General features: G+C 41.0%; 1 long non-coding RNA gene across 1 annotated transcript in view; it reads left to right on the top strand.

Moving 5' to 3' along the window:
• Window positions 1–17,334, top strand: part of LOC106824932 (uncharacterized) — a 70,900-nt gene that overhangs the window by 10,425 nt on the left and 43,141 nt on the right. Inside the window, exon 2 of the long non-coding RNA XR_001396519.3 lies at window positions 7,206–7,362. This is a non-coding gene — a long non-coding RNA (uncharacterized lncRNA). The remainder of the gene's footprint in view (window positions 1–7,205; window positions 7,363–17,334) is intronic.

The following is a 17,334-nucleotide window of genomic DNA, read 5'->3' as shown; positions in this document are numbered from 1 at the left end:
GCCTCCATAAAGACTCTTAAAATAGAAATTGTAAACAAGCAAAACATGCCATCAGAGAGGGCCAGAGAAATTGCTATGGGAGATTGAAGAGGAAATTTCACGAAGCAGGCTAGTGGGGCAAAATCAAAGAATCAATGGGTAGAACTCTTGAGTGGGTGGGCTGCACGACTGTGGAACTGTTCCCTCCAGGGACTCTGCGGAAATCACCTGCCCTCTCTCAGCGTTGCACCGTGCTCTTGGTAAAATAGGCGTAATAGTGTCTTTGCTTCCCTCCCTCCCTGGACTGCAGGAGCATGAATCGTATAACATGTGTGAAAGCAATCTGAACTCCTTGGAAGTCAGGAGTGACAGACTCAAGGCATGGTATTATGATTTTCTGCCTGAAATTTGGCATCTAAAGCAATGACTTAAATAATATTATTTGAAGTTAAAAGAAATAGTATATCTTATTTATGATGATCTTTTAATTGCAAGAACCTAAAGGCATATAAAACATTGGTTCAGATGACCATTAAAAATGTGATTTGACATTTTTTTTTTTTCTGGGAAAGATTCGCCCTGAGCTAACATCTCTTGCCTGCCAAGCTTCCTCCTCTTTTTTTTCCCCTCCCCAAATCCCCAGTACATAGTTGTATGTTCTAGTTATAGGTCCTTCTAGTTCTTCTATGTGAGCTGCCACCACAGCATGGCTACTGACAGACAAGTGGTGTGCTTCCGCCTCTGGGAACTGAACCTGGGCCAGTGAAGCAGAGCATACCCAGCTTTAACCACTATAGGCCATCAGGGCTTGCTCCAGATGGTTTTTTAATCAAAGCACTTGCTTTACTTTATTAGTCAGGAGAGGCTAGGCTTGTGCTGTGGTAACAAATAACCCCAGAATCTCAGTGTTTTAACACTTCAAGTTATTGCTCACTAATGTAAAATCTGCTGGAAGTCCGGGCGACTCTGCAGGGTGGGGATTCAGGAGTCCACGCTACTTCAGTCTGGGGCTCCACCCTCTCAATGGGAGGCTTTCTCCGTGACTGCTGGGACAGAGGGAAGGGAGATCGGAGAATTGTGCAGAGCCTTTCATCGACTCAGCCTGGAAGTGCCATATCCCATTCCCACTCACATTTTATCAGTCGGAACTAGACACACGCCCCTCCTTCCCCCTAAAGTGCTGAGAAGTATGGTCTCCCCTACAGACCCAGAAGGAAAGAAGAACTGGGTATTGGGGAGTATTAAAAATGTCCACTGTACTGCCATACTTACAAATACTGTTGGAATATGCTCCCAAGTCCATGGATAATGAGGCATAAGAGTGATGAAAATGAAACGCAATCCAGCACCAACAACTCCTTTCAGAGACAGGGAAACTAAAGATTTATGCCTGAGGTCCTGAGGTCAGTGATGATGAGTCAGGATTAGAACTCAGAGCTCCTGACTCCCAGTTCAGAATGCCTTCTGCTCCACGAGCATTTCCCAAGTGCTTTCCTTGGAAGGTTAGTTGGTCTCTTACATGCAGAAGTCACTCTGTGGTCAAGTTACTTTACAAAGATGGGGGTAAATGCTGAGATAGATGATGCTAAATTGGTTTATTTGCAGCAGAACTTCTCCGGACCTTTAACATAATAAAGTACATTGTGAATCTTAAGGTGTTCAGAAATTACCAACCACTTTTGAACACAGGAACCATCCTCTCCTCTCCAATATTTATTTTCTTCAAGGTACCTTGTAAGTGAGGATCACACTTCAGGAAATGCTACACTATTATATTACACTTGCAAAGTTGTTATGCAGGCAAAGTTACTCTTTGGAAGTTACCCTTATCAATATTGGTTAATAAATGGGGATTTTTTTCTCTCTACCCCTCTTTAGTCTTCCATTTCTTTCATACCCTGACTTTGAGGGCCGTATCCCAATGATGCATATCATTATTCTTACCTTCATATGTATCTCCATTCGTATAACAAATATTCAGTGAGTATACACTCTGTTAGTATCAGGTCTGACACTAATCTTGGATACGTAAAGATGAACAAGACATAATCTTTGTTTTTACATTGCACGTAGACTAAAATGGGAGACATATTCCAAATAAACAACATAACAAAGTGTTCTAAGTGTTACTGTAGACACAGGAATGATATTCTATGGGTGCACAAAATAGATGAGTGTGACAAAATTGTGCTCTTTCTGGTGAACTAAAGACTCCGAGGAGATTTTCACGGGAACAATGATTAAATCTTTCCCTGCCTTTATTTGAACAAATGGTCCCCTGGACCTTGGTGCCGGCTTTACTCTTATACGAGCCACGCTGCATCTCATCCACCTGGGCCTCTGGGATAATCGGTGTCTTCTGGAATCTTGGTTTAGGAACTCATAGAGTAGGTCTTCCTCCCTGCTCCCACCGTTTGCAGGTTTAGTTTTCCTCCAAGTCCATAACAACAGTTTTGCTCAAGGCAAGACCAATGACCCACAAAGACAACTACTCCCAGTCTTAGAAAACCTCATGCCACTAAAAACTTATCTTCTGTCTTTAAACCAATTTCAGTCCAAGTAAAAGTTCTGAAAGAAACAAGAAACATTTAAATTGTTCCATATGGGCCACTGCCTTCCAAACATCCTTCTTGTTCCTGGTCCTTGCTTTCTCCATCTCCTTTTCTAAACGTTAATTGAGCTCCTATGAGAGTGCCAGGTGTGGTGATGGGTGTGCTGGGATCTTTCAGTTCAATCCCCCACAGTGGCCTCTCAGTCAGGTACTTTCCCCATCATTTTACAGGCACAGAAACTGAGACAATGAGAATATACATCCTACCCGGAGATACATATACGAACGGATAGATGAGCTGAAACTGAAGCCAAGTTGATCGAATTCCCAGATCCAAAAAATTTTTATTTATAACATACTGTGCCTTATTCCAAGGCCTCAGAAGTGTCTGACTGCAAACATGTTGGCCATTTTTTTGGCATTGGATCCTCTTCCCTTGTTATCTGCCAGCCCTCCTCCAATTATCTGTGTGAGTCCACAGGGATATCTTACATATACTCTGCTCCAGCAGTTCCTAAATCTATCATCATTGGGATGACCTGGGAAAATTTTTAAAATGAGATTCCTGGGCCCCAGCTTTAGAGAATTTTGAGCCCATGGGTCTAGAGTAGGGCCCAGGAGCCTATACTTTTAAGAAAGTGTCCAGGTAATTTGATGACCTGGCAAATTTTGGAATACTGGTTTTTTCACGTGTCATCATATACCAGAATTGGAGATTGAAGTCCAGATGGAGGGTAAATGATCAGCAAAGTGCCTTGTGATAATATAGTTCAGAAAATTAAATAAAGCTTTCAGCTCTCTCTCAGTGGTCTCCAGTACCATCTTTCTTCCTGGAAAGTATAGTCCAGGAATCAAAGAACTAGGCTTTGGTCCTTTCTCCTTCCTTATCTGCTAAAAAAGGATAAAGAACCGTAACAACTATACCACCACAATGTATTTGGAATATGAACACACCAGCCCACCTCACCCCCACTCTAGCACAAGCCCATCATCTCCCTGGGGGGCTATCGCAGCATCCCTCTAAATGGTCTCCCTGCTTCTACTCTCAACTCTTGCTCTAGGCGCATTGACCTTCTTGCTCTGTCTTGGCTTGATTTCCACCCTTGTAGACTCTGGGTGAAATATTTATAGGATAATTCTTTTGTGTTTGTTTTCTCCATGTTTTTCAACCTTCTCCTCCTCCATCTTGCTTCTCTCACTTCAAGTGGATAATCAATCATTGTAATGCTTTGCTTCAGATATTTTCACAGTCGAAAAGGCAAGCGGCTGTAAGACTATAGCTTTTCTAGTTTAGTAGAAGACTACATGCACTGAAGAAATTATGCAAGGTGTTTTGGAGGCAGAGACAACCAGCAAATCATCTTTGAGGGGCATCATATCTAAGAAGGTGTAGGAAGGTCACTGGGAAGGTCAGAGATGTTGATGAGACTCAAGAACCAAGGATGAAGCAAGCCTCTCAGTAGATGGCTGGGAGGTACTCAGGGTAGCAGAGATACCATATTTAAAGAAACTATCACAAGCTATGTCAGTGGTGTGGTATGTTGTGACCGTGATAGACTGGAGGTTGAAATGCTTCATCTCTCATTTTTGGGGTACTGTGTAAATATCCAGGACCCCAGGTACTGGGAGGAGGATGGTTTCCCTAAATGATAGACAAAGAAGTGCACAGCCTTGTGGGATATGAATGCAGCATATTGACAATGAATATTGATAATGGGAAAAGGTTGAATTTAGAATGAATTTAATTTATAGAAAATAAAGTTGCTGTTTTTTGCACACCTGAGTTTTTTTGTGAGTGGTATGTGCCGTAGGAGAGAGATGGGAATATTGACGAAAGGCATCCAACTGAGCACTCCAAGTCATGTTGTAGTCATCAAAGACATCCTAGGGAAATGACCCAGAGACATTCATGTGCAGTGCTATTTCTGTCTGTCAATATGGCTGCAAAGCACTCCATAATTTCAGGCCAACTGTTTGTTGACAATAGTGCAGACCGGGAGTAAGTTCCAGATTAGCTACTACTTCTAATTTTAAATATTATTGGAAACGCATTATCTGATAATATTTTATTTGAGCAATATCTGTGAATAATTGCAGCCTTGAACTTGAATATAATAGTCTAGTCTATTGTAATTGGTGAAAAGATGTTTTATGCTTTCCCATCTTCAGCAGGAGATTGTGATCTCCTTGAGGGCAACTCTGTAGAGTTTTAAATTTTAATTTAATTATTTTGCATTACATAGAACGATGCCTGATACTAGTAGGTGATTGGCAAAACTGAAAAAGGAGGAGAAGAATGATACATATTAAAAGAGGAGGAGAAAGTAGGTGAAAGAGCTGCTGATGAAGGAAGAAGACAATAGTAGAGAAAGAAAGGGAGAAGAAAGTAGAGGGAGGATGCAAAGAGATGAGGAAGGAAGCAGAGGAAAGAATTGTGAATACTTGACAAGCAGAAGGAAACAGGAACAGGCCAAAGTTGCTAGCCAATTTCTCCCATTTCCCCCTCAGATCAGAACAGAGGGTGATTCCTGGGCACCTTCAACCTGCACATGAGGACACTTCCACCTCTCTTGGCAAGAGTTAACCTTCATGGTGAGCAGTTCTGTAAAGCTTGGAGACCAACCAGTAGCTCTTCATCGACAAGTTTAGAACTCTTAGTGTGGAGCGACAAGATTCAGAAGCGTGTTCTTCCTTCTCTCTGATTGTTGTACTATTGGGCAAGGTGGCGTTGTGTTCAGGCAGAGAGAGGGGCTCTAGCTCTCATACTCTTAAATTGGTGCAGCACATAGCTGAGCTGCAGGTGTTCCAACTGGAAGGGTCTTCCATGGATATCATTATTATTGTTGAAGTTGATTAGAAACGCAAAAGAAATGGCAGGTTTTCTCTTCCTAGAAATATGAAAGTAAGTCCTTCCTTTCACTTCCTGGGAATATTGCCTTTTCTCTAAACACATCATTGATTTTCCTCTGTTTCATAAAATCCAAACAGTTGTATCTTGTTTACTTTTCTCTTTTGACTTTCATCACCCATGCCATCAGGAAATCTCAACAAGTTGTGCTGCGATAGTGGCTGCCTCCCTGCTAATGTAGGCAAACATAGCCAGGAGTTGGCAAATGCGGCCTTGGCAAAATCACTGTGGAAAGAAAAGAGGAGGTAGGTATTTATTGGAGTAATGCAGAGGAGTAGCCAGAGACTTCCATCGGGCAGATGTGCCCAATAGTCTCTTGGAAACGAATATACACCACTTTATAGCTGCAGAGTGTCGGTGCGCTAAGTTTCCTTAGGAACGTACAGCTGTGCTTAGGTTAGGCTCCTTTACAAAACTCACTCTGTATAAATGAATTTTTCTCATAGTTGAAATTGCTCATTTCAAGTCTAAGACTGAAAAATGTTAACAAATAGTAGTATTCAAGAATGTATTCTCTACTCATTTGCCTTCTTGCACAAGGAATAGTGAAGTTGTAATGACAGTTTTCTCTTAAACCAAGGCCACTTTTATGGACCTCCACTATTTTTTACTTTTATTTTTTTGAGGATGATTAGCCCTGAGCTAACTACTGCCAATCCTCCTCTTTTTGCTGAGGAAGACTGGCCCTGAGCAAACATCCATGCCCGTCTTCCTCTACTTTATACGTGGGACTCCTACCACAGCATGGCTTTTGCCAAGTGGTGCCATGTCCCCACCCGGGATCCAAACCAGCGAACCCCTGGCTGCCAAGAAGCGGAATGTGCGAACTTAACTGCTGCTCCACCGGGCCGGCCCCCCGGACCTCCATTGTTGATTGACGATAAAAGTTTGTGTTGCATTGCAGTTTTCTGTCTTCTTCTTCTACGTTAAACAATAAATTGTGATTTTTAAAGGTCTATCTTTCTCTTTCTCTCTCTCTCAGACTCTGCTACCCTTAGGCTTATTCTGTAAGCCTGTCAAAGTGTATGGTTTTGGTGTTTGAGCTTTCTGATGGCTATTTCGTGAAGTAAGGGTCATTTTTTGCTTAATTTAAAGGCATGTTTGGAGGATTTCGTTTGATAGAAATATGAGCTGAGGAAAATGGACTATTGCTTTATCTAAATTCACATATTGCTTCTTAACCACCGCAAGAAACTCTCCAGTCATTTATTACTTTTAACCACACAGGGATTTTATACTTTCAACTGCTTACCAAACTACTTTTTGACTTTCTGCCAAATTACTACCTTGTGCCAGTGCAAACTGGTCATCCTGGAAAAACACACTGGTCAAGTCCTGAGCTTCTCTCTCTCTGTGTGTGTGTGTGTGTGTGTGTGTGTGTGTGTGTGTGTGTGTGACAGAGGAGTTTGTCTCTCGAGCTACTCTCTATTTTTTTTTTTCTAGGAAGATTAGCCCTGAGCTAACATCTGTGCCCATTTTCCTCTACTTTATATGTGGGACGCCTGCCACAGCATGGCTTGCCAAGCGGTGTGTAGGTCCACAGCCAGGATCCAAACTGGCAACCCCTGGGCCGCGAAGCAGAACGTGCAAATTTAACCACTGTGCCACCAGGCCGGCTCCTCAAGCTACTCTACTATTGAAAGAAATTAAAGACAAGTTTTGCACAAATAAATTGAAGTCATTAGGATGTTTTTGACTTAAGCTTATTTTTATAAGGTCATCACTTGAAAATTCCTTAAGATATAACCAACTTTGCTTTTGTTTTAGGTATGGCCTGAATGCCTTCTATGCACCAGCTATAGACCTTCTGGTGCCCAGGGCTGCTGTTTAGCGGGAAGAGATTGTAATTCCATCCTCTGCCATTCGTCATCAGTCATCGGTGACTTCATCCTGAGACTCAGTTGATTCTCTCTCCAAAACACAAGTAATTTTAGTTACCGAATTCTGAGGTTACCATATTCACAGTCTCTTAGTGTCAGCTTTTCTTGTATATTGACTATGACTAAACTAAGCTAGTTTAAACTCTATCTTCCTGTGTTCCAAACGTCCCACACGACAGTCCCTGCTCAGCCGTGCTGCAGCATAACATGATACTCTGCTGCCATGTGTGTTTCCAGTATAAGGCCACTATACCTCGGCTCCAATTTGACCAAATTCAGCTGCTTCCAGAACACACTATGACAAATGAGAGAAAGTCTATAATCAGCAGAGGATTTTTGTGGCTTGCAAAGGCACCCCAAATTGCCAGTAATGAATATTCCATAAGCAAGAAGGCTTTTTTAGCTCCAAATGCTATTAGGGAAGCAAAGATTCTGTGAAAAATACTTATTTTGCTAAATACTTTTGAACTTAGCAAATGACTTCAGAGATTAAGCAGAAAGACTCCAAGCGTGAGTGCCATTTACATCCAAAGTGCGATTTTCATGTACAAGCTGACTTCAGATGAAACCTCTCAAAATCATATTCATCTTCCAAAGGAGATGAGAAATTTGTTAATATTTTCCAAGGTTCAATCTCTAAGCCCAATCAATTTTGTTTGTATTACTGGAAAATTTCTATTTATAAAAGATGGGAAGTGTCCTGCCAGTGATTAGGAAATAAATTGTTCACTGTTTGGAAGACGATCGGCTTTCTCAGGTGGCTAGATGACTTCGTATGCTTTGGGGTTTTGCTGCAAAAGTAGAACTGCGTTAAACAACTTGATTTCACACAGATATGTTTGGAATGTCTTAGAGCTGAAGAGGCCTTTGAGAGTATCCAGTTAAGAGGCATGATTTTGAAGATGAGAAAACCAAGGCCTGGGAGTGAAAGACACATCTCCAAATTTATGCTGCAAGTTAGGCTGCTCTAACCCTTGTGAGTTTCATTCCCTCAGGTATCTCATCAGATTAATGTATCCTCATTTTTCCCCCTATTTTTTATCAGTTAGTTATTTAGGACATACTGTGTACCGGGCACTAGAGTAGGTTCTGGAGACACAAACACATACGAAAGAGTCTCCATATTCATGGAGCGAAATAATGCAGCGAGGGCAAAACAGCTACAAAACCAGTGATATATTTAAAAAGTTGTTATATTCAATGTACTATGAGACCATGGAATAGAGTGTGAATGCCTTAGTAGGGGAGGTAAGAGGGGCTGAAAAAGACCAAGAAGGGAGTTCAAGAGCCGAGGCTTACAGGCTCGTTAGGATGAAGAATATTTCAGGTAGAGAGAAGAGCGGGTGCCAAGAATATGGTGGACGATAATTTGAAGGACAGCAAGTAGTTTAATGTACAATGGGATCGAAAGGAGATGATGCTAATGTGATGGGCAGCAGTCAGATAAGGAAAGGCTATGTTTACTGTATAATGGTTTGAATTCTATCACTAGATTATAGGAAGATACTGAAAGGTTTAAGTCAGGGCGTGTTGTGATACTATTTGCAATTTAGAATCACAGAGATATCAATATAGAGATTGTATCAGAGAATAAAAAGACTAGAGGCAAGGAGAAGACCTTGGAGGCAATAGCAGCAAGGGGGCAAGAAACAGTGATGGTAAGAACTAATGTGACAGTGCGGGTAAAGAGGAGAGAAAAGGAGGCGATGAATTTGATAGGTCTTCATAATTGTTTGAACGTGGGGAGTCAAGGAAGGAGAAGAACTGGGAATAGTTTGAGGATTTCTGTCTCAGACTTCTGGTGGATTACCTTTTATCATGATAGGAATTCCAAAAAGAGAAACAAGTTTGTGATGGGAATTGAGTTTGAGATGCTGTGATACATCCTGATGGAGGCATCCAGTGGATCTGTGGTTCTAGAGATCTGTCTGAACTACAGTTAAAGATTTAGGGCAGTTTATTCTTCCAACCCTAAGAGCTACTCAAGGAGAAGTTCTGCTAAGATAGAGTTCACTGTTCTGTCTTCATTCTTCTTTTCCTTATTCCTTTTGTTTTTCCTCCTAAAATATTACTTTAGTCTGGAGCCATAAGGTTGAATTTTGAATAACATTTCTTCCATGTTCAAGTCTTGTAATGTTATTCAAGTTGTATACGGTCTGTGAAAATCAAGTTTCTCTTCTGTAAAAAGTCAATGATATCTCACAGGGTAGAGGTAACTCTAAAATGAAGTAATGGATGTCAAGGGAGTTTGAGGTGAAATGCTGATAGGAAGATTTTGTATTGTTTTCATCATGAAAAAACCATGGCTCCAAAGCGATCTCATAACCTGAGGGTATAATAATGTACGTATGCAGGCTTGTGCAAACACACACAGACACACACACAAGACATATATTGTTGTCTTCTCTTTACTGTGTTAGCCACCATCTTTGTTAAGGTCTCTAATGTCTTCCATTTGGATTGCCAAAGAATCCTATTCTTTTTTCTTCCTATTTGTGATTCTCTCTTTTAGTTACGTGTGCTACAACAATTCAAGACTGCTTTTCTTTTCATATTTTCAACTTATTACTTAGTAGCTTGCTAGAGCTTGGTCAAATCACTTTAACTCTTGAAACCACAGTTTATTCTTCTTTAAAATGTGGCTAATAACACTTAACTCCCCAGAGATGGAAGAAGTGAAGGAGGTAATGAATATGAAAGAACCTCACAAACTACAAATCACTACATGAATAGTAGATGCTTTTCATTCTCCTTGTTTTTATTATTAAATATTCTAGAGCCAGCCCTGGAAGCCTAGTGGTTAAAGCTTGGTGCTCACCACTTCAGTGGCCCAGGTTCATTTTCTGGTCACAGAACCACACCACCCATCTGTCAGTTGCCATGGTGTGGTGGCGGCTCACATGGAAGAACTAGAATGACTTGCATATACAAGCATGCACTGGGGCTTTGGGGAGCAAAAAAAAAAAAAAAAAAAAAACCACAAGAAGTATTAACAGAGTAACTTTAAAAAAAATTCTATCATGTCATCCTCCTCACAATTTTCAAAAATTTCCTACAGCATCAAGATTCAACACATCTTCTTTGTTTTAAAAGGCCACTATTCTGATTCCAGAAGACCCTCCTGACTTTATATTCCTTGTCCTCTCCAATTGAGCCCATCTGCTCACTATGCTCTAATCATTGACCCCATTAAGCCTGTGCTCATGTTGCCCATATGAAAATTCTCATCTTAAAAAATACTCCCTCTTCATCCTCAGCTACCTCCCCTTTCCTTTGCTTACATTTATAGCAAAACTCCTCAGATATCTCTGTTAGCTGTCTAAACTCCCTTGCCTTCCATCTTTTCAGCAGCATTTGGCACAGTTACTCCCTTGTTCCATTCTGAGATACCCTAGGACACCACTTTTCTTGGTTCTTCTTGTGATTCAATCACTGCTCCTTCTTAGTCTCCTTTGTTAGGTCCTTCTAATCTTCTTGTATAAACACTGCAGGGTCTCAGGGCTCAATGTTTGAGCATCTTCCCTATCCAATGTGCTGTTCAGGTGAGCTCATTCTGTGTCATGACATTAATTACCATTTATATGCTAATAAGTCTAACATTTACCTCTTGCTCCAACTTGTCCTTTAAACTCCAGACTCACATATTCACCTTCCTTCTGAACATCAACATTTAGATGTCTGATTATAATCTCAAACGTAACATGTCTAAAACTCTGTTTTTTCTCCTTCAAATCTGTTCCTTTCACAGATTTCCCCATCTGAGTAATTGGAAATACTATCCCTCCCACTTAATCAGGTCACAATTGCTTGAAGTTGTCCTTGACTCCTCTCTTTTACATATCACATCAAGTCTGTTTTAGTTTCAGGAGGCTGCTGTAACAAATTGCCTCAAACTCAGTACCTAAAACAACAGGAATTTATTCTCTCACAGTTCTGGAGACCAGAAGTCCAAAGTTTAACTGAGCCCAAACCAAGATTTTGGAGGATCTAGGCTAGAATCTCTTCCTTGCCTCTCCCAGCTTCTGGTCGCCCTGACAGTCCTCAACTTGTGGCAGCATCACTCCAACCTCTGCCTTCCTGGCCCTACTGCTTCCTCTTCCTTTTTGTGCCTATGAAGCTCTCTCTGCCTCCTTCTTAGCACACTTATCATGAGTATGACTACATTTAGGGTCTGCCTGAATAATTCAGGAGTATTTTCTCACCTCAAAATCCTTACCTTACCTGCAAAGACCCTTTTTCCAAATAAGTAACATTTTCAGGTTTCAGAGATAGGATATGCTATCTTTGGGTGGCCATTATTTAGTCTACTACAATATCTGTCAAGAAATCTTCATAGATCTGTTTTCAAAATATATCCGGAATCTAACCATTTCTCACAGCCCCTTCCGAAGTCCATTGTCTCTCATCTGGGTTGTTGCGGTAGCCTCCTACCAGGTCTTCCTGGGGCCGAGCTTGTCCTCATTGGCTGATTGTCAACCTAACAGCCAGGGGAACTTTTAAATTTAAATCAAAGCATATCACTGTTTCCACTCATAAGGGTCCAAGGCTTTCCATCTTCCTCAGAATAAGATCCGAAAGTTTAACCAGGATTTACAAGGCTCTCTTTAATCTGGTCTCCCATCACCTTTCTGACTCATCTCTTACCACTAATTCTCGTCTAGGTTACTCAGTGAAAGGCATGCAGCTCCTTGAACACACTGAGTGCGTTCCCACCTCAGGCATTTTGTTCTGTCAGGAAGGTTCCTTTTCAAGTTGGTGTCATGATTTGCTCCTTCACGTTCTTCAAGTTTTTACTTAAATATCGTATTTTCACAGTGACTTCACCTGACCGCTCAATTTAAGAGCAAGTTTCCTCCCTGTATCACTTTCTAATCCCTTACTGTGCTTTATTTTTTCCCTTTAAAACATTTATCACCACATCATAAATCATAAGTTTTTTTAATTTATTGTCAGTCCCCCATAATACAATGTAAGCTCCATGTCAATTTCATTCCTTGACTGGCATATGGTCAGCACTTACACTTTTTGAAAGGGCCTAGAAGGCACCACTAATACGATCGCAATATATAAAATAAAATCTTAAGTATACCCTGCTGAAATTGATGAACAGCATTCATTTCCTCTTTAATATACACCAAGGGATAAGCCATGCACATCTAATGGAGTGCTATCATGAGATTCTTTCTGTTTTAGTGTTGACTGATGCCCCAACGTCTGAGAATAATACAAGAAATTCTAAGTGCCCTCATATTCCTGAGTGAGATGTTGATCACCTATGCAGATTTACAAAGGTAATAGTTGAGCATCAGTTTTGTGGACAATAATACTTCAAAGCTTGGAAGGTTGGAGAGGCAATTTTTGGAGAGAATTTCTATGGAGAAGGTTGTTGGATTTGAGCAATGTTCTTCTTTGCCCTACCTAATCCTGTACCTCCCAAATGGGGTTGGATGGGGTGGGCTGCTTATCTATTATCTCAAGCCAAGTGACAGTGGCCTCAAAAGAACCATGCATGGAGTCTGACTTGTGTCCTGGAGTTCATAGGTTATAGGGACTACTCACAGTCTGATGCCTACAACACTCTGAAGGGAATAGATCATGGCTTTCTACTATCTTAGAATAGCTGTATTGGAAAGTAACTTCACTTCTACCAACATTAAATACAAGTTGAGTGTTTTATTGATGATTGATTTTTGACTCTATAAATGGAGCCAACTTAGGGTCATTTTGGATTCTTCTCCAAGGAAAGTCTAGAGGGATGATAGAACCCCTATCCTTGCCTAAGATGAAAAACCTTGACTTCTGTTTTGTAGTCTGGGCTTCCACAAGAATTCTCTCAATATAGTGGGTAACATAATACAACAGCTTGAAACCCACCAATCTGTTGGTGAAGAAAACCAAAAATGATCACTGCATGATGTGATAAATGTTATACGTCTGGGTGTTATAAGGCATTAATCGTAGCAGAGAGGTGGAAACAATGAACTCTTCCTCAGGAGGACTGGCAAAGTGTTCTTAAGGAAATAAGCTCTGAACTGGGTTTTGGAGAGAGAGGCAGAGCAAGGAGTGGCATTCTGAGTAGAAGAAACACTCTGTGAAAAGGCCCAGGGAAAAGAAAGAGGATAGAACGTTCATGGAAGAGAAAGAAGTGTAGGGTGTATAGTAGTGGGGTTGACAGAGTGAGGGGAGATGAAGTTAAAAGGAAGAAGGTCCCTGGAAGGGGTCACAGATGAACATGTCATAACCTGAATTTTTCTCATAGATAAGTTCTAGAGTATTTATTGATACTATTGCATGAGTCTCCGAAAGAGTCTTCTCTCATTTACTCCTAATTCTTTCTCATCCATCAATACAAATACAAGAAATGACATCTTTTTGCTTAAATCAAGCCTGTTACACTCCTCAGGATGAACTAGTAAAATCCTTCGCCTGGTCCACCATGTCCTGCTTGGTCTCACTTCCACCTGTAGCTCGTGCATCCCACGCTGATCTCCATTCCCTGTACTCCCACCAAAGTGACACCTCCTTTTATTTCTTTTAATGTGCCGCTCCATGGGGCTTTCATTGTTCCTTGTGCCTGGAATACACTTTCTTTTGCTGCTTCCTCCTCCATGACCACTGTCACCCTTGGCACCTAAATTGACTGCTGTATCCCCTCCATCTCTCACCGGGATCATCGCCTCCTCTGGGTGACACCTCCAGAGAATTCCAAATGCCCCTAACATTTAATCTTACCACATCACGTAAATTTCTCATCGTTGTCATTGTATATTATTTGTGCAATCTCTGTAAGTTGTCTCAGGGAAGTTGCCATGCATTTTCCTGCTCACCATGGCACCGTTAGTGCCCAACGCATAGGCTCAAGTACCCTCACACATAGTAGGTGTTCAATAAATATCTCTTGGATGATTTATTAAGGAATTCAGTTACATATAAGATAAATACAGGTAATGATTTTTGACTCTTTAAAAAAATAGGAAATGATAAATATTGGTCAATCTAATATATCCCCAAAAGTCTAATTCTAGTTTTCAGTGTCTACATTTAAAGTTTTTCTATTCTCCTTATGCAGAAGGAAAAACATTAAACTGTCTCTGAAGTAATTTTTACAAGTAAAAATCAAATGCATTGCAAAATATACAATAGAGATGATCTGCTGTGACAATAAAAATAAATACTTACACTAGGGCTTGAGCAAGTCCAGATGTTTTGGTATGGCCTTTTTATGAAAGCTCCTTCTATATTACCACTGTCAAGACTAATTTGCTTTCTATAAAGCTCTAGTATATATTACACCTGAACCATACAAAGGAAAACTGCCTGGGTTTACAACGGTAAGTTTGCTGAATAGAATATAACATATGGTTTGAGTAACTGAATAGAAGAGCTTTTATTTCAAAACCTGAACACAATGCTAAGAGCCAAGTAATCTTCTCTTTAGGAGGGAAAATGCCATCACTTACTGATAATTGTTATTGTTTTGTGGATTCAAATATGTGGCTGTTTTAGTTCCATAATGGTTTTAGTTCAAACAACATGATGTGTCCCTTTGAGGTCTGTTCCCCAGACCTAGAAAGGGCCCATAAAGTTGCAATGGAACAAACTGAGGCAGAGTGAGGCCATGTCATATGATTCTTTAATGTATTCGTTTAGTCAACAAACACAATCAAATTCCTTTAATCAGATTACAGTCTAAAGAGTAAACAGATGAGGTTTAGTCGTCTAGTTAACTGAGCTTCCCTCTTCCCGCCCCCAGGGTCGGCTGGAGCAGTGCCTCTAGACACTTATTTTGAGTATGAATCACCTTGGAATCTTGTTTAAAATACAGATTCTCATTCAATTGGTCTGCGGAGATGCCAAAGATCCTGCATTTCTTTGAGGCTCCCAGATGGCTCGAGTGCTGCTGGTCATGGAGCACATTTTGAGTAGCAACGACTGAGACCATAGGGCCACAGAAGACTGGAGTGCTGCCTTTGTACTGGGTTCTGCTGGGTGGTCTGTATGCACTAAGTATTGTGCTGAGATAGCCTAGTATAACAACGTCCTCTAAAAGTCTTTGCAATTGTTTTCTTTTCCTTTTCAAGCCTGAACTTGAGACCGGCTGGTAGCCCTGATTCTGTTACTGGCACCACCATTCTCCCAGTTATAAACACTTGAAAGTTCTGAGTTGTCTTTGCCTACTCCTTCAGCCTCCTTCTGTCTTCTACATTCAATCCTATGGCAAGTCATATTGCTAACCCAGTCCTGCACCTGCCACTTCTGTCTCCTTTTTTTTCCCCCATCCTTAATCATCACAGGCATTTACTGAGAACACACAATATGTTGGGCTTTATAAGCATTATATTTTAAGCCTTAAAACAATCATGAGTCAGGTAGTTTTAAATTTTTGAATTCACTTTATTATTGAGGAAACTGAGGCCGAGAGCACAATGTGTCAATTCCATTAGTAATAAGTATGGAGTGGAGGTGTAAACGCAGATCTGTCTGATTACAGACACTTCTCCTCACCAGTGCAGCTGCCGCCTTCTCACTCACGTCCCTTCCCTTGAGTCTACATTAATTTTGACCAGATTTATCAGTGCTTGCCGGAACCTTAACTAGTATGCTGTAGGTATGTGACCTTAATGATATTATGAGCATTTAGGTCATTCCCATTGAATCTATTATACACACCCATGCCAGAATTTCTTCCCAGTGCTCATTTCTAATGATGCCTTATTGCCTCCCCAAAGTCTCAGTGGCATTTGAGCTCCTGCATCATGTGGTCACAACTTACCTTCCTTCACAAACTTTCCACTCCAGCATAATTAAGATGCATGCACCCCCTCAATGCCTTTTATCAGGACAGTCTTTTCCCATCTCAACAATTAAAATCGTATCACAGAGTTAGGGATAAAATATTAAATATCACCTTCATGAAGTATTTTTTGGTTTTTGGACTAAAAACATTCTTTAACTTCCTGCATATATGTAGCACTTTATGCCCTCTTTTGACACTTAGTATAAAAGAGGCAACGAGGGGTCATAATTTAACTACTAGCTAAAGACTTGAATTCAAGTCTGAACACTATTAAATCAAAGCAACTTTCTGGGCCACAGTATTCGATTATGCCGATGAGGGAGCGAGTAGGGGCTCCATCCAGTCCAACCCCGAGCCCAGCAGTCTTTCTCAAGTGGACTTCCATGAGACTCCAGCTCTACTGCCCTGGTGCATCCGCTGCATGCAATGAATTCACATATCTGCTATGCATCCAGAGTGGTACCCTGGATGCACCGTCCTTGGAAGCACTGAGGACAGAGTCACTGAAATCATTTTCGATGTTCTGTGGTTCAGATGAGGAACACTGTTGGAGACAGATTGGGAGGATGAGGCACACTTTTGTAATTCATCCACCTGGAAGGGACACTTCTTTGTAATTTGCACAAGGGCGCTGCAGGTGCAAGCAGAGACCTTGGACGCTAGAGTTGTTTATAAGCTTAACCACTGTAGAAACTCCAGGCATAACTGTTATTATAACTAGTCTTATTGATATTTCCCCGGTGGACTGTAATTTCCTTGAGACAGAGGTCGTGTCCATTTTGGTAAGCGCCTTGCCATCACCCTCTCTGACCCTGCGCTTGTGTTGAAAGTCCTCATTCATACCCAGTCCTATATAACAAGTCTTTTGTATTTTCTTCTGGTTTAAAGAAACTTCGTCTTGCTACATCTGTGTTTTTTCTTAAGGCGTTATAAATTACTTTTGAAATTAGGTAAGACAGAAGGAAAAAAAGAAGGAAAGGTAGGCAGAAAGCAATTATAGTGATTGAAAAAATGTTGCTGTCTTTGTTTAATTTCTCCTGCAGACTTGCCATGCTGGGAGAATTGGAGGGCCCTGCTCTCTGACATTCGGGCGCTAGGCTTTAGGAGCTTGGGGCCGCTCCTCATGTTTCTCCTCGTGGAGGAATGTGCCTGCTGCGGGGCTGCCCACTTTCACGTTATCCTGGGAGTTAGAAAAAATTATTAATAGTGGTGACCATAG

The sequence above is a fragment of the Equus asinus genome, chromosome 20 (assembly GCF_041296235.1).
Source record: "Equus asinus isolate D_3611 breed Donkey chromosome 20, EquAss-T2T_v2, whole genome shotgun sequence".
Lineage (NCBI taxonomy): Eukaryota > Metazoa > Chordata > Mammalia > Perissodactyla > Equidae > Equus > Equus asinus.
Note: the sequence above shows the minus strand (reverse complement) of the source record. Positions and strands in the feature narration are given on the sequence as shown.